General features: G+C 46.0%; 1 protein-coding gene across 1 annotated transcript in view; it reads left to right on the top strand.

Annotated features, from left to right (window-relative positions):
• The first annotated feature begins 4,729 nt into the window (after positions 1–4,729).
• RAD54L2 (RAD54 like 2) overlaps positions 4,730–17,601 on the top strand; it is a 91,361-nt gene continuing 78,489 nt past the window's right edge. The window contains exon 1 of the mRNA XM_019753294.2: positions 4,730–4,959. The gene's annotated coding sequence lies outside the window, so the exon portion shown is untranslated. The remainder of the gene's footprint in view (positions 4,960–17,601) is intronic.

Below are 17,601 nucleotides of genomic sequence, written 5' to 3'. Positions count from 1 at the left end.
GTTAAATACAGGCATCTTTGTCTTACTCCCAGTTTTAAGGAAAAAACTTTCAGTGTTTCACCATTGAGTACAATGTTAGCTGTTGATTTTTTATAAATACACTTTAATCATGTTAATGAGGTTCCCTTCCTTCCTAATTTGCTGAGTGTTTTTATCATGAAAGATGACCCTGCCTGTGGGAGAGTGAGGGTGAGAAGATCCCATGGCTCTGGAAACTAGGACCCCTCACATTTCCCACCCAGCCCTGACACAGGGTTGGTTCAATGGAACCTGACCTATTAAAACTTTGGCTCTAACGTGATCTAGGAGTGGTCACTGACTGAGCTTTCAGGAGTTACAGTGAGAGGCCAGAAATGACGCATCCCAGCCTGCCCAGCTGTGGGGACAGAGTCCCAGAGAGCAGTTTCCAGGCTCTCAGCCTCGTGGAAAGGTGCTGGCTCGGTTATGAGATGGCCATCAGCTGTAATCAGATGGCCATCCGCTGTGGCTGGGTGGCCATCAGCTGTTACCGGTTAGCCATTAGCCACTAATATAACTGCCGTGGCTGCGCTGGCAAGGGGGTTGGTTGGCAGAGAAGCAGACGGTGGATTGCGGCTGGCAAGTGCCAGTTAACAAGGGGATGGCAGATTGTGGATCCTACTTCCTGTGTCTCGCTGGGCCGCCAGTGAGACTGGGGGACAGGAAGACCCGGATGTTTGCTTTTGTGTCTTGACCAGCCACCAGCGAGAATATAGCGGTATGACTCCCCTATCTATGGCTCCGTGGGTGTTCCTTTTTGGTCTCACCATATCCTGCGTTCTTGTGCGGAGAGCAGGACCAGAGATCCTGCATGACACCAGCTAAACCCTGAAGTCCAGCTAGGACTACCTCTTTTCTTTCCTATATCCATGCCTTTTCTCATGCTATTCTGCTATCCAAGACCTGCTTATCCTTGAAAGCCCTTATTTAACAAGGCTTCTCCCATTGTACCACACCCTCACCTAGTGCAGGCCTATGGCCTATGATTTGTACCATTCTTTGAGAAAGTACCTCATTCTGTAGAGTATCATGATTCAGGAAATACATGGCATGCCAAAAGCTCCAAGGGACCCCTATCTCTCCCCTTTCATTCCCAGGACCTCACAGACCTTCTTCAAAGATGGGCCCACCACATAAATATTTTTTAAGCATATCTATTAAGCTCTTTTGTACCTATTCCAGGTCTTGGGGATCTTGGTAAGATTGATAAGATCCTTGTTCCAGGAGCCTCACCATCTTAGGAGGGAAGAGAGGTGATAAAGAGACAAAGAAAAATATCAGATAGCATTAAGTTCTCTGCAGATAGAGAAGATCGGGTGGTGTAATGGTGACTGGCTGTTGGTCATGAGGGCTCCTCTGAGGAAGCTGATGGAGCTGATGGACTTGAATAGAATTATTCTCTGTAGGATTTTTTTTTAAAGCAGCTGTTTCTATGACATCTGCCTATTGACGTGGCCAATGTACCTGGTCATTTATCAGGTCCAGTAATCTGTGCTGCTTTCCGAGGAGTGGATCCACAGCATCTTACACATCCTCCCCAGGGTCAGCCCTGAAAATGATCCCCTCAAGACCATGAAATCGGAGCAGAGCTACAGGCCACATCTCCATTCTCCAGGGAAGTTGTCTGGGGGTTCTCACCATACCCCACGCTGCCCCTGAGCGCTGGTCATTCTATGAGAACCCTCATCCCTGAGCCTTTACATGCTTCTCTTTAGTAGTCTTGGCATTCAGCTTTCAACTCAGAGGCCACCTCATTGGGGTTGTCTACCCAATGCCCCCCTTTCCCCAAAGACTCTCTCCCATGCAGGTCTCTGTTTTATGTTCTTTTCATTACTCATTAGAATTGGAAATAATTTTGCACTGTCTCCCCTGCTTAGAAGGTAAATTACATTAGGGAAGAGACCTGTTTTCTCTTGTTCAGTGCTGTGTCCCCAAGGCCTAGATCAGCATCTGAACTACAGTTCAGGGGCAATAAATATCTACCGAGGGAACATCTATATGGGACAGGTTTTTACTAGTTACACTTTACAGACCAGCATCCCCCAAGCTCAACTTTGAGCATAGTTTTTCACTCACTCAGTGTGTGGTTATGAATAGGTTCTGGACCTAGATGTCCTATACTCAAAGCCCACCCTCTTCTTACTTCCCAGCTTCAGTTTTTCCACCTTTGAAGTGGGATGGTAATTGTGCATACCTCACAATGTCAATGTGAGGATTAATTGTGTTAATACCTGTAAAATGTCTACAGTTGTGCTTGGCATGTCTTAATACTACTCCCCAGCATCCAGCACAGTGCCTGGTGCAAGGTAGGTACCCAGTAAATAATAGCTAAATGGGAAGTTCTATGGTGCAGCAGTTTTGCTAGGCCTTCATTAATCATTTGGATGGATTTTTTCAAAAGGCCTTTCAGAGTTGATCTAGTATGAGAGAAGAGGTGTACAAGCAGAAAGTTAGAAAACATACCAAGAATAGGATGGCTGTTGAAGAAAGACATAAAACTATTTGTCACTTTGGAACCTGGTGCAGAGTGGTCCTGGCTTTGGCATTCAAAAATGGGGGTGGGCTGAAAGTGTGGTTGGTGGAGGAAGAAGGACTGAGTCGGCTTCCATGGAATAAGGAAGAGGTGAAACAGGTGAAAGAGGGTGTTTCGCCAGGTGTGATTCACAGTGAATCAGATCTAGTTCTAGTTTCTGATTGATTAACAAACTGCTGACAAGTCTTGTCTAATCCCAGCAGGAAGATCCAAGATTTTGTAACCTCACTTGAAGGCAGAGCCATTGATAGGCAGGTATGTGTGTAAATCTCTCTAGGGATTCCTTCTGGATAGAACCCACTTTCATACAGGTTACATGAGGGTACCATGATCCCCTAAGGTGGTTGTGAGGGCATACATAGCATCATCCAAATTGTGAGGGAAGCTCCTGAAGGGCAAGGAAGTAGGGATGTCACAGAACGGTAATGGCACCGTGCGGGAAGAGAATGGAAAGGGCTTCCATCACCAGGAGAGCCAGCCCTGGCTCTGGTTGCTTCAACCTCAGCGACAGAGGAGGAAGGTAAATGTGGGTGTCTTCGATGGCATTGGGTCTTTACAGGGAGATACACAATAAGACTCCTTTCTCAAGTCTATACCCAGGTTCATTGGTCTCTTTCTCCTCCCTCTGTCATCTTTAGGGCGCTCACTGGAACTTGCTTCAACTGTGAGACAATATCTGCTGTATGTGTCACACAGGTAGTCCAGGCTAAGAGGCCAAATGGGGGAAATGCAAGGCCTTGAGCATGGAGGGGGTCAGATACTGATCTGACCTCAGGATGCTGGAGAAATGAACCAGCCTTTGAGTCGTCCTTTGTCCTGTAAACGCATAAGCTGAAATCCTCTTGCTTAAGGGAACAGAGAGCCTTCAGAGGTTTTGAGTGTGCTGATTTCTAACCCATGAGTTTACCATTTCCAGGTGGTTACCAAAACGACGTTAGACAGGCAAAGACCTTTCCTTCCAGAGGATAACTAAATGGAAATCTACATGTGTATGTGTATGACACAGTGACATAATTTCATTCAGGTGCAGGTGACTGACATAAGTGAGTCTTTCTGGAAAGTCTCTTCAGACAAGGGAGAGGGGGATCAAGGTAAAATTTCCTGAGTCTCAGAAGCCAAGGGGCTAAGCGAGAACGGAAAATTTGAGAACATATGAACAATCCTTTTTGCAGCACCTTCTGCAGATCTAATTTCCCATTGATAGTTTGGGAACACACACTTGTATTTGTATAACCTAATTTTCTCCAAAAATAACCACGTAGCTCTGATGGGGCTGGAAGGGGCCCAGAAGAAAAGGGGGGCGGGGAGGAGAAAGGATTTTTTTTTTAATCCACTTGATTTTATGAGGAAAACAAAACCTTACCAAAAAAATCCGCTTTCAGAATTTTTTCTTCATCTCGCCAATATGAGGAGGAGGAGGAGGAAGGGGAGGGGAGAAGGGGAGGGGGGGAAGGAAGAGGAAAAGAAGAACCTGGGGCTGTGGTGGATAGAGCGGACACAATGCGCTCTCCTCGTTAACGGGCCCACATGGCAGTAACTACAAACTTAAGGGAGAAGCTGCACCCCTTCCCTTCCCTTGAGTGTCAGTGATCAAGAAAGCCTTTCTAGTCCCTGCTGCTTTTCCAGGGAATTCTGAAGACAGTTTCAGTCAACAGGAAACGCGACAGGGGGTGGGGGACACCCAGAGTGACACGGTGCGCTTCAGGGTCAGGGGTCCTCGAGGGCAGCGCAAACCTCTGTCGCGGGCGCTGGGAGGAGGGGCAGCAATCACTGTAGCATCAGCAGGGACCGCTGCCCAATGTTGAGTCCCATATCCCCGCGCCAGGCACTTTCATCACCTCATTCAATCCTAACAAGCGGTCAAGGTTGCCCCCAAGGGAGGAATGAGGAGGACCCGAGGCTCAGTGGAAGCACTAAGTGACGAGCGTGCCTCCCCGTTGGCTGGACGGGTGCAAACGCTTCCCGTCGGACCCGGCCCTGGAACCGTTCCCAGGGGGATTCCGGCCTGGGATTTCCGTGCCGCCTTCACTCACGAAACTGTGGTCTGTAAGCAAAGGCGGCGATATCCTGGGAGGCATCAGAGTCCACCTGGCGCGGGGCTCAGACCGGCCTCTGCCGGCTCTCAGCGGAACTTTCCTGTCGGCGGTGCGTGTTTCCCGTCCGGGCGGCCGGGCGCGCGGGCCGGGAGGGGGACGATTTCTGGCGCGGACCGCGAGCGGAGGCTGCTAGCGCCGCCGCCAGAGAAGACCGACGCTCGGTCGGAGCGAGTCTGCGGCGCCGGGCCTGCCGGCTGCTTCCCGCCTCAGCCTCCACCCCGCCGCCGCAGACCCCGCCGAGGCGGGCGCAGAGGAACGCGCGGCCCCTCGGCCCTGCCTGGCCCGCCGCGGCCCGGAGCCGCCGCGCGGGAGGTGAGTGCCGGTGCTGGTCCCCAGCTCCCGGCTCCGGCCGCCGGGACCCGCAACAATGGGGGCCCAGTGGGGACGCGGCCCGGGTCCCGGCGCTCAGTGGCTTAGGACAGCACGTCGGTCCCGGCGGCCCGGGCCTTGGGGCTCTGGATCCGACCTGGGCAACTCCAGTGGTCGGAGGTTCGGAGGGGGTCTTAGCTGCGACCTGGGGCCGCGGTGGCTTGATCTTTAGGGTTTTTGTAGGCGGGGAGGGGAGTCTTCGGGGCACGGAGAAGGAACTCCAGGGGCTTTCGCCCTTAGTGCTCGATGCAGACGCCCCGGACGTGGCCGGAGCGGGGGGGAGGTGGGGGCTTGCGTTCGCGGTTCTGGGGGCCTCGGTGTGCCTGGCCCCCGAGGCGCGTCGCGGTGCGTCCTTCTCCCCGCCCCCCGCCCCCCAGGTCTGTGAACTTGGCAGACTGAGGTCCGGCTGGGGAGAAGAGGCACCGAGAGCTTAGCTTCTCGGAGGTGACCGGTGAGTAGTTCCTGGAAAGGCAGGAGCTCAGTGGGGCACGAGAGAGTTTAGCAAAGAGCTGCCTTCTCCCGGGCCCACACGCATCCTGTGGTCGAAGGGTTCTCGGCGGGGAACTTGTCACAGGAGTATCTCGGGGAGTAGTGTTGGCTCCCGTGGCGTTAGGGGGACACTGTGGTCTGGGGAGTGCAGAGGCGGCTTGGTGGGCTGCTAGGTGGGAGAATTAGCCGTATGCGGCAGCCTGGGAGGTGAAGAAGGAACTTTGCAGAGTGGGCTTCCCGATAGAAAAGGACCTCTTCCTGCGGGGGAGTGGGTGACTCAGACCTGTGAGAACTCCAGGCCTTGCTCGTGGATGTGTCTGGGGCTGGGAGGGGCGTGTGGGGGCTGGGGGAGTTTGCTCCCGAGTGGAAGACCGTGTGGCCCAGTCCTTCTTACTCCAAGTCCAATCATTACCAATGTTTTAAGTAAAGCATTTCTTTGTGGCATGTGGAGTCAAAGCTTTCCTCTGTTCATTTTTTCCTCCTTTGTTTTTGAATTGTGACTCATACTTTCTTTTCAGCACTGTGGCTATTGTTTGTACTGATAGACGAATTTGGATGTCACACTATATGTAAATTCTAGGGGTTTTCGGTCCAATTCTTATATATTTAAGAGCCTGTTTTCACTCATTTCTGTGTTGTTTAATGTGTGCAACTCTAGAGAGGGATATGAAACTCTAACAGTTTAGGTTGTTAAAAGTTCTTTCTATCCTCAAATCCATGAAACTTCGTTTTCTCCTACTGCCATGAAGTCATTACGTTGAATCTGTTAAACCCAGGACATTATCTTCACTAGAAATGTTATCTGTCTTTAATGAATTTAGCCCGTGTCTCACCTGTGACATTGAATGGCAGTGTGCAAAGTCCAATTCTGAGGCCTGCAACTGTGCACCAGAACTCTGTATGTCATATATGGGCAGAAGTTGGTGTGTTGTCTATGGATGAAATACCAAACCCTATACAGAAAAAAAAAGTGTCAGAATCATTGCACCGTCTGAGTTTATTTAGAGTGTTAGGAAGTACTGCCTAGATGGAATCTAGTATAAATTTTCAGGTGACATGTGAGGTAATTCTGACTATTTGTAGTTGTACTGACAGTTCTGGGAGTGTTTTTTTTCCCCTAATCTTTAAAAAATCGTGTGTATTTTCCTTAAATTGTATTTTTTTCTCTCTGTCTCTCTCTTTTAAGTTTTCTATCTTAAGTAATTTATTTTTTTCGTAAACCAATATGTATTGAATTATGCCAGGCACTGGGTTGGCACCTCCACAATGGTGATATTTTTTGGCATTTTAATAGTACTAGTTCTTAGTTCAGAAGTGGCTGTAGGTCTGGGAAGGAAGAAGCAATTCAGGTATATCAAACTTCTAATCAGTAAAGCCATTGAATAGGATTTTTATAAAGTATTGATTTTGACTAGTGACAATTGATTATCTTCATATATTTCGATGGAAAAAGTTTATCTGCTGTAATGTATTCACATTGCTTTGGGATTATTTTTGCATTATTTTATTTAAGTACACCTGTTAACTTCTTAAGTACTCCTGTAGACAGACCACAAGGTAAACATTTCGTTTCAGTGTGTGTCTGGATGAGCAGTGATTTGCAGATACTGTGTATGTGCTCAGGTTCCCCAGGAAGCCGTCACACTTTCGTTCCCAGTGTGGCTTTGGGAGCATGAAGGCTTTGCTCACCCCCTTTGGTTCACTGTATGTAGGCTGGAAGGGTCTGCTGATCACCTAGAACTGAAGGAGTAAGATTGAGGTAAGTCTCAGTCATTTGAAATTGCTTGCCTCTTAATTTTTACTGCATAAAATATAATGTAAATTATATTTGGATTTTTTTGCTTTGATTGTTAATCTCCATTCTGATCTAGTAAAATGAAATTCTGTCCTCTGCTCTCTCTGTGTGTATTTATTTGGCCAAAAACAAATGAAAAAATTTAACATCAGGGCAATTAGATAATAAATAAACTCTTTGAAATATGCCTAAGGAAACAAAAACTGGTTTATTTATTGCTCAGAAGGCACAGTGATTGCTGAAAGAAATGTTTTTGACTACCTTTTAGTCAAATGGATCAATTTCAGAAACTCTTGGAAAGAAAGCTTTGAGTTTCCGATTTCATTAGACACGTCTGAGGTGCCCAGGACAATGGGGCGAGCGTGGTCTTTGCAGTCATCCCACCCCTCACTCGTGCTTGCTTTTTGACCTGGGTAGGCTGGTAACCTCTCTGAGCCTCGGTGTCTATTTTATTCATTTCTTTTTCAGTCTGTAAAATGGGGCTAATATAACCTCTGCAGGTTGTGGTGAGGACTGGAGATGAGGGCCGAGGGCCTCGTGGGCGGTCAGGACTTGCTGTTAGCAGTGGTGATGGGTCACTATTCTCGGTATTAGTAGGAGTGTAGCTGGGTGCAATGCATGGATGAGGGGCTCGGTTTCCTTGTTTGGTGAGGAAGGCAGCCCACTGTCTTCACCTGTTGGCACCCTGGACAGATGAGAGAATTGTCAAGGTAGTCTTTATCCACTACTGGTGGGCAAGAGTCCACCCTATAAAGTCCAAGGTCATTCCTGGTGCTGGTAGGTTTTTTTCCTGGCAGTTTCTATGGAGAAGCCAGGATGCAACTCTCTGGCATGTCCTTGTTTTGGAACAGTGGACATTCCCAGTGACAGAGTGCTAGAGTCTGCCAAGCAGCAGTATGTTCGTGTGGCCCCTGTTCAGGTTGTTTCTCTGGCTTTCTTCTGTTGGCACCAGAGACTTGACTTTGGTCTTTTTGCCTGGAAGGCTCCAGACGCTGGAAAGTCTCCAATTGTCATCTTTCTCTAATTGGAGCTACTTTGATGGAATCTAGCACTCTGTTCAGAAGTATTTTTGATGAACAGGAGGTTCATAGGTTTTGTCGTAGACTTGTTCAGTTTTATTTTTTCCCTGTGAGAGGGGAAAAGAAAGGTCAAGAGAAAAATGAGTATGAGCCAGGCAGAAGTGATTCAAAATAGCTAGCCCTAAATCTCTCCAGTCTTTCTTAGTGAAGTACCCCGCGCCTTTCCAGGTGGTCTTTAACTCCAGTTAATGGTAAATAATATTCCTTTGGCCTCACAATACTGTCAACATCTAGATCCCGGGATCGTCTCTACTTCAGCATCTCACAAGGACCTTTATGACTCGGCCTCTTCAGTGTCTTCCTTTCCAGCCTGTCCTCTGCCATAGTGCTTCTGGCACTTAAGGCTCATAGTGAACTCTTGGACGGTCCCAGCGTGCCCAGGCTCCTCCTGCTGACCAGCCTCCCAGTTCTAGTGCTTGTCAGACTCTTGGGCTTGAATTGACCAGGAATTCAGGCACCACCATCTCTTAAAAGCCCTCCTTGGTTCTTTCCAGATTAAGCTGAATGCCTCTCCTTTGTATGGCCATTGAAGTCTGTGCCAGTTTTCTTCATAATCACACTGTATTCTTAACTTTCGGTAGTTTTGTGTGTTTTCCATGCCTAGGTTGTGACCCACTTGAGGGCAGGACCTGTGCTATTTATCTTTATATCTCAGTACCTAACCATTTCAGACACAGAGTAGCTGCTCAGTAAATGTTTGCTGAGTGAACAAGTGAATGACCTCTGCATATGAAATGACAGGAAATCATTCCTTGTGGAGCTGGTGGTTTGATGAGAGTTCTGATTTCATGGCTGCATCTGATCTTTGTATTTCCAAAGGCACAAAGTGCCTCTGCCTTTGTATTTCCAGGTTGCAAAAGACATAGGTAACGTTGCTGTGAAAATACGTTGCTCATTCCGTGCAGTCATGGTTTTGAGGCTGGGGGCTATTACTGTGTTTCTCCAAAAATAAGACCTACCCAGACAATCAGCTCTAATGCGTCTTTTGGAGCAAAAATTAATATGACTCGGTATTATATTGTATTATATTGTATTATATTGTATTGTATTACATTATATTATATTATATAAGACGTGGTCTTATTTTACTATAAGACTGGGTGTAATATAATATACTATAATATAACACCGGGTCTTATATTAATTTTTGCTCCAAAAGACGCATTAGAGCTGATTGTTCGGCTAGGTCTTATTTTCAGGGAAACACGGTATTACTTGTTCTTTGTGGGTCTTGCAAAAGTTGCCTTTGGATATAACTGTTCTTCATTGGTATTATATAGACCTTCCATTACCCATTTACTACTCTGAGCACTTTGTCCTCATGTATGAAGAAGAGTGACTAGTCATTTTGGGCCACAAGGTCTCCAAACAACCCCTGACCGGCCTGGGAGTGGGTCATGGATTTAACACTAGGATGGGAATAGTGTTATGGCTGATGGACCTTTTGGAGACCCAGCTGAGCTCAATGTCACCGTATTCAGGATACTGTAAGGTTATTTGCCCAAACTTGATTTAGGAATTTGAACTCAGTACTAGTTCTTTGCTCAGCCTAATACTGTGCGAACACTGAGACTGATATATTGATTCTTTGTTCTGAGTTATTAACCTAGAAGTTATGGAATTATACGAATTCATTTAGTGACCCTCTTGGTTCTTAGTGGTAGAATAACTTGAGAGAGTGCACTGTCTAAATTGCTTTGATTTCATTTTCGTGGCGCATCAGCCCACATAGCAGTGCCACTGAGAGCCACGTGTGAGGAACCTTGCTGAAGCCTGCCTAATGCAGTTTTTCTTTCATGCAGGTGACAAACATAACAGGCTGCAGAAAAGGAAACCATGAAAAGTAACTGCAGTTAGATTGAAGATACAAATTGATGTGAGATAAAAAGGAAAACTGAGATCAAGCATAAGGCATTTTAAATGTGGCAAGCAACTGTTAAATTGAAGTCTTTTTTGCAAGTAGTGTTAAGACATTGAGAGGGAAATTGTTATAATATAGGTTAGAACATGTAACCAATAAAAACAGACAATTTCAGCCAGCATGGGCACGTTGAGATACCACGTAGCACCCACTTAAGGTTTTATAGCATCATCGATGAAAGTTACGTATAGGCAGAAAATGAGAAATGTTGGCTTTACTCTGAGGAGTATAGCTTGCATATGTACAAAAACCCTTCCATATACATTTACTTTACTTCTTGCTCCTAACAACCCTGTGAGGCAGATAAACCCATTTTGCAGATGAGGAAGCATAGTGCACAAAGCCAATAAGGAGAAAAGCTGGGATTTAATGCCAGGCTTTCTGGTTCTAAGTTTAGGGCCCTTGTTATGTCCTCATAGGATATTGTTAGGGCTTCCGTTTGGGGTGACAGTCACCCCTTATTCCAGGCTTCCGGCTAGTGCAGGATACACACAAGGAAGGTCGTGCCACACAGGATGGAGCTTCTGCTCCATTAACAGCAGTCCAGCAACTCAGGAAGAACTGGATGGGGAGGAACCCAGAGGGAGCCCCACCTTCCTCAGAGATCACTTAGTGGTCAAGAGAAAAAATCCAGAACTGGGTGGAGATACTTTTGCACTTGAGACCCACTGACACAAGTAGGAGTCTTCCTCCTAAAAGGATACATAGAAGTTGGAAGACAGATGGAAGTTTGGGAAAGAATGCTTTCGGTGTGGTTCTGGCTTGAGCTCATGCCTTTGGCTAAGTCTCATTGTGTCTTCCAGTCCCGCTGTCTCCCCTGCCCCATCTCTCAGCTTTTCTCTTCCCCACTGTTCACTCACCTCCCTCCTTAGTGTGGATGCCAGTTTGCCACAGTCCACAGTTTCAGTGCTGCCTTTTTCAGGTCTGAGAACCCTTTGCCTGCCTGACTTTGTGCTCTGTCTAGCTCTGCCAGTTACCATCCCTGAATTCTCTCCCCCTCCCTGCTTCTTTTGCTGCCCCTGGACTGCCCAGTGTTTCTGGGGAGTCAGGACTATGGACTGTCTTGGTTGCCAGCAATTCCCACTGCCTCCCTTAAGTTGAGCTCTCTCTGCCCCTCAGCGTACCCTTTCCCATTACAGCTGCTTGCATGTTTCCCAAGGCTCTTTTTTTTTTGGGGGGGGGGGAATATTGGGGAATAACAGGGAACAGTGTGTTTCTCCAGGGCCCATCAGCACCAAGTCATTGTCCTTCAATCTAGTTGTGGTGGGCGCAGCTCAGCTCCAAGTCCAGTCGCCGCTTTCAATCTTAGTTGCAGGGGGCGCAGCCCACCATCCCATGCGGGAATTGAACTGGCAACCTCGTTGAGAGCTCACGCTCTAACCAACTGAGCCATCTGGCTGCCCCCATGTTTTCCCTCAAGCCCAGACCTGTTCCCCATTCCCTCATTCTTTACTTTTGACCTCACTTTAGGGCTTGTGCTCCCTAATTTTTCCCTTTTCCTTTCTATCATGATACTTGCATCACTTAGAGTTTCTTGCTTTGGGAAAGTCCTCGACTTTGTGACTTTTTTCCTGATTAAACTGGTAATATATGGGCACAGTAAAATTTAGGCATTTTAAAATAAGGAAAAGAACCCATAATCCCATGTGTCAATGTTAGCCACCATTAAGAATTTGGTCTGTATTTACCCACATTTTTTTCCACTCTATATGCTGTGAGAGAGAAGTAATTCCTTTTTACAGAAATGTGATCACAATGTATCTACTCTTTACCTTGCTTTCCCCCCTCCACTTAGTACTTTTATCTTAGGCATTATCCCATGCTTAGGACTCATATCTATCATACCTTTTAATAGTTACAAAGTATTCAGTTGTATATTTGTGTCAATTTTTTTAGTCCCTGGTGATAGACATTTGTTTTTATTTCTCTGCAGTTACAAGCATCCTTGACTATCTTTGTATGTATATCTTTGTGTACATTGTATATGTCTTTTTATACTTTGTGTATATACTTCTTAGGATAAAGTTCTACAAGTGGAATTTCTGTGTCAAAGGTTATGCATGTTTAAAATTTCGCTACATATGACTCAATAACTTTCAAAAGATTGTATCAATTTCTATTTCTCCTCTAGCACTGAACATTATCAATATTTTTAATCTTTGCCAATATGAAGCCTAGGTAACTAATTTTTATTTACATTTTCTTATTGAGGAGGAGGAGCATTTTTTCATGTGTTTATTTCGTATATACAGAGAGTGCCAAAGAAATGTATACATATTTTAAGAAAGGAAAAAAACTGTGTTAAAATTGTAATACTCAATATGTACTGATAACAAAAGATGAATACGTCACGCTGACTCCTGCAATTACAGGAGGTGCTCACAGTGGTTACCATCAGCGTAATTTTAATAGTTTTTCCTTTCTTAAAATGTGTGTACATTTCTTTGGCACCCTCTGAATTTATTGATCAGTTAATTATTGATTAATCAGTTACCTCCTTTCTAGCTTCTATCTTCCCTCCCTCCCCTTTTTGTTTTTACCTACATACAGGTAGAACCATAGTGACGTTGCTTCGCTCTGGGCCTCTCCTTCCTATCTCCACCTCTTTGATCTAAAACACAGTTTTACTGCCCTTTACTTACCACCTGCTTTACCTGTGTTTCCTAACCCTTTGTCTGGCTCTGGTCCTGTATCTCCTGATACCACCTCGGAGGTGAATTCCTTGTTGCTTGGAGAAAGATTTTTTTTTTCCTTGATGCTTGTTCTCCCTTGTTTTAAGCAACTCCTCACTCCCCACCCTCTTCACAGGGAGGGAAGCTGCACATGAGTGGACTCTTTAGGATGGAAAACTTCAAATATATACAACAGTGGGGAGTATAGTATAATGAGCCCCATGCACCCGTCATCCAATTTCAATAATCATCTACAGTTCCCTTTTTTTCTTTCGTTTATCCTCCCTACTTTTTTTTCAGTTGTTGTTGGCATGTTTTAAAGCTAAATCTCAGACATCGTCCCTGAGTGTGTGTCTCTAAATAAGAATACTTTATTTTTTAAATATCTGTGCCATTTTTTACCCTAATAAAAATGAACAGTATTTCCTTAATAGTCAGGACTTTGATTTTTATTCCTGGCTCTGATACCTGCTGTTTAACTTGGGCAATTACGCAGCTTGTTTTCTCGTCTTGAAATGTAGTGAGGATAGTGATGATGAAGCAAGCTTGTAGTGTTGTTGTGAGGTTGTCTCGTTTACTCCCATGTAAAGTGCTTCACCTAATTGGGGGCGCAAACATTTTTTGTCTCTACTCTGTCTTCATTCATCCATCCACCCATTCGGCAGATACTTATTGAACATTATGTGTTAGCTAAAGAGGAGACACTGACCTTGGTTTCTAGGATTCTGTACTATCTTGAGTCTCTGTCTGTCTCTTAGTTGTGCCTTTTTACAACCCTTCCTTTTGTCTCCCTGGATGTGGATGGAAGGCAGGTTTGTTGTTTTCTTCCGTTCTCTCTGTAGTCTGGCCCTCAGAGATTTAGCTCTTTCACCACTTCAGGCTATCTAAGTGACTCAATTCTATAACCTTGGTTTCTTTACGAAGCCACAGACCCACATTTCATCCTGGCTTTTGGACATTTCTGTCTGGCCAGGGACGGATTTCAAGTACAGCTGAACTGAGTCTGCAGACCAGGGCTGCAGCTCAGTCTCGGCCACTAACTTCATGGCGTGGGCAATGCAGTCACTTCTCTTGGTGTTGGTGCCCTCAGTCAGGAGAACGGAAGGGCTGGATTAGAGTCTGAGGTCCCATCCAGCTTTTGAAAACCTATCAGCTATGAGCAGCTGGTGTCAGATATGCCCTGCTCAGCATATGTGGAATCACATCCACCGTTCTGCTCCCCAAACAGGTTTCTGACTTTCCCTGCCTGGCCTCTCCCAGGAAGTCAAGGCTTCACCTTATGCTATGGCTTTGCCCTCTCATTTGTCCTCAACACTTAGTTCAGGTGACAGCTTCGTCCTCATTGGAAGTTAAGTCCTCCCTCTTGTGACTCTCATGACTGGTAGTGCGTCAGTGACGTTTCCCAATATGCCTGGTGCTTCACATATTTGAGTGCATCCGTTTTTCTTGCTTTCTAGTTTGTAATCTCCTTGAGTGCCACATTTACATCATGTGTAATTTTGCATCAGTGTCTAGCGTAATGCTTTGTACTAATAGTTTTGCAGTAAATTCTGATTGGATAAGTCACTAAACTAGACTTTGCTTCAAGTTAAGCACCTTTATGAAAATGTTTTCAAACCATTGTGAAGTGGTGCCATGGTACTAATTCAGGCACTAATCCCTTGATCTCAAAACTCAGGGAGTCCTCTGCTTTCCTGTCCTGTCTCTGAGTTGGGAAGCCGTCTGACTCTCGGATAATATGTTTTAGCTTCTACACAGCATAACTTATCATCGTGGAGCAGCTCAAGGTAACCATCATTTACTGAATGCTGACTTACCATGTGCTAGACACTCTGCTGATTCTTTATTCACTTCATTTAAAAACTCAAATATGAGTTATGTACTGTTATTATCCTCACGTTATAGAAGAGGAAACCGAGGTTGAGACAAGTTAAGTCACCTTCGTGTCCCATAGATAGAAAGTGGCCGTGCTGGGATTCGGAGCCAGGCCATCTCACCCCAGAGTCTGCTTTTAACTGATGTCCGCTTTCCTGTCCCAAACACGTTTACTGCCAGCGGGCTGTTGTATATGTTTCTATTCTAGCACTTAAAACCTTATTAAATATCTTGTATGGCTTTCTCCCACCCGCCCCCCAAAAAAGAAAAAAAAACCCCAAAACCAGTTGTCCTTTGTTCATTCTTCCTGTCTTAGTGCAGGGTGTGCCATTGTTTTTTAGTCACCCAGACTTCAAGCCTGAGAGTCATGCTGAATTCCACCTTTTCTTCCTGTACAGAAGATTCTGTTGCGTTTTCCTTGGTAATGTCTTATACCTGCTCCATTCTTCTGGTTTCTTTGCCTTCCCCTTACCCAGGGCCCCAGGTCTGGTCCTGGATTCTGACGGCTGATTTTCCTTCATCCACTCTCTCATCTTTGCAGTCCTTTTTAAAGGATTGCATTTTATCCATCTCTCTCCGGTTTAAAATCCTTCTGTGGTTCCTGTAGCCGGGGCTCCTAAAAGCCAGTTTTCAAATAGTGTCACAATCACGTGGGGAGTTTCTTACTTATAGTTAAGTCCTCGCAATAACACTGTGAGGCCGATGCTATTGTTTCCAGTTTACAGGTGAGAAAACAGGCTTAAAGAGACTGAGTCACCTGGACAAGGTCACTGTTAGTGAGAACTGGGGAACTGTGTGTTTTTAACCAGCTCCCCAGATTCCGGTGCCCCGATGGGTTTAGAAAACACTAGGCAGCCTTCAACCCCTTTGAGAATCCCCTCCAAAGCTGTGTTTTTCTGCAGCTCCAGTGACCCACTCCAGCAAATGGACCTGAAATTTCTGTAGCATTTGACTCCGTTGATGACGCCCGCCTTGCTGGTCTCTGTCTTGATAGCATAGTCCCCAGGCTGCTTCTCTCCCTGCCTCTCTGACTCTGTGCAGACTCCTCTGCTCTCACGGTTTGGCCCACCTTTGACTACCCCTCCCCTACTACATGCCCTCTGAGCATCTGTCTCTACCTTTGAGGCTTTAGCTCCCTGAATGTGGCAGGAACACCCGAATCTGTGTCTCTGACCCCAGTCCATCTTCCAGCTGTTTCTGGCGTTTCACCATTCACAACACTGTTAGGTACCCATCGTTCAAGCTTCAAACCTGGGCCATGGATAGAGCCTGGAGTCTGGAATTAGAAGTCTGTTGGAATTGAAGTCAACCACTCTCTAGCTGGGTCTATTTGGGGTAGGTCACATAACTTCTCTAAACTTTATATTCTTTATCTGTGACATGGGGATACCACTACTTTCCTCCTGGTATTGTTGTGAAGATTCAGGAGAGAATGTGGATCCAACACTTCGGTTAACATTTATGGAGCCCTTCCTATGTACCATGTACTGTGACATGGTGGGGAGACGGTGGGGAGCCAGGCTCACCCCCAGCTGGCTACTGAGGTCTTTCTGGTTTTGCCTCCTTAGCCTGTGCTGGTCCCTCTTTCCTTCCTTCTCATTGCCACTCTATAGTTCAGGGTCTCGTCACCTTTTGCCATGACTGTTACCATGGCTTCCTACCTAATCTTGCCTCCATACAGCCACCAGAGTGTTCTTTTAAAGTTGGGAATTCAGACGATGCCACTTCCGTGCTTACGATCCCTCAGTGACTCCCGTTGGGGTTACATGGACCATGGGGAGGATTGCATGGCAGAGATATTGGGTCAACTCCTGAGCTCAGCAGAGAAGAGCTCAATGGCATAATAGTTATGTCTGCCAGGCAGACAGGAAAGTGGTGCCAAATGCCACATATTTACCAATCCTTGTGTCGGACAAAGTTCAGACTCCTTAGCAAGGTCCTCAGGACACTGCTGGATCAAGAGCTGGCCTGCTTCTCATCTTGCCATCTCCCCACTTACTCCCTCCAACCTCGAGTCCCACAGAAATGCACTTCTGTGTGCCGTTCCCTCTCTCTGAAAGACATCGTCCCTCTCTTCTTAAGGAAAGCGCTGTCTGTCCTTTAACATTCAGGTCTGTTCCCTCCTCTGGGAAGCCTTCACCGATCTTTCCAGGCAAAATTATTTCCTCTGTCCTGTAGAACCTTAGTTAACTGACTTTCCTTCCTTCCTTCCTTCCTCCCTCCAAAATATAATTCACATACCACAAATTTCACCATTTTAAAGTGTTCAATGTTTTTTAGTATATTTACAAGGTTATGTAAACATCGGCACTCTCTCATTCCAGAACATTTCATTACTACAAAAAGAGATCTGCATTCATTAAGCACTCACTCCCTAGTCTTCTTTTCTCCTATCCCCTGGTAACCACTAATCTACTTTCTGTTTCGATGCGTTTGCCTGTTCTGGGCCTTTCAGATAAATGGAATCAGGTAATACGTGGCCTTCCGTGACTGGCTCGTTTCACTTAGCGTAATGGTTGTAAGGCTTGTCCGTGTTGTGGCCTGTGTCAGTGCTTCATTCCCTGATTCTGAATGATACATGTTCCGTCCTGTGGACACGTGCGTTTTGTTTATGCATTCGTCCATTCAGCAGTTGGTGAAGGACCTCAGGTCTTGGTGCACTCGTCAGAGTCCTCGAGGGGTGTTGGCAGATCACTGTCAGTGGGCGGGGAAAGACCAGGGCTCTCTCCTCCGTATATTTTCAGTGCTTGCCAG

The sequence above is a fragment of the Rhinolophus sinicus genome, linkage group LG10, assembly GCF_036562045.2.
Source record: "Rhinolophus sinicus isolate RSC01 linkage group LG10, ASM3656204v1, whole genome shotgun sequence".
Classification (NCBI taxonomy): Eukaryota; Metazoa; Chordata; class Mammalia; order Chiroptera; family Rhinolophidae; genus Rhinolophus; species Rhinolophus sinicus.
Note: the sequence above shows the minus strand (reverse complement) of the source record. Positions and strands in the feature narration are given on the sequence as shown.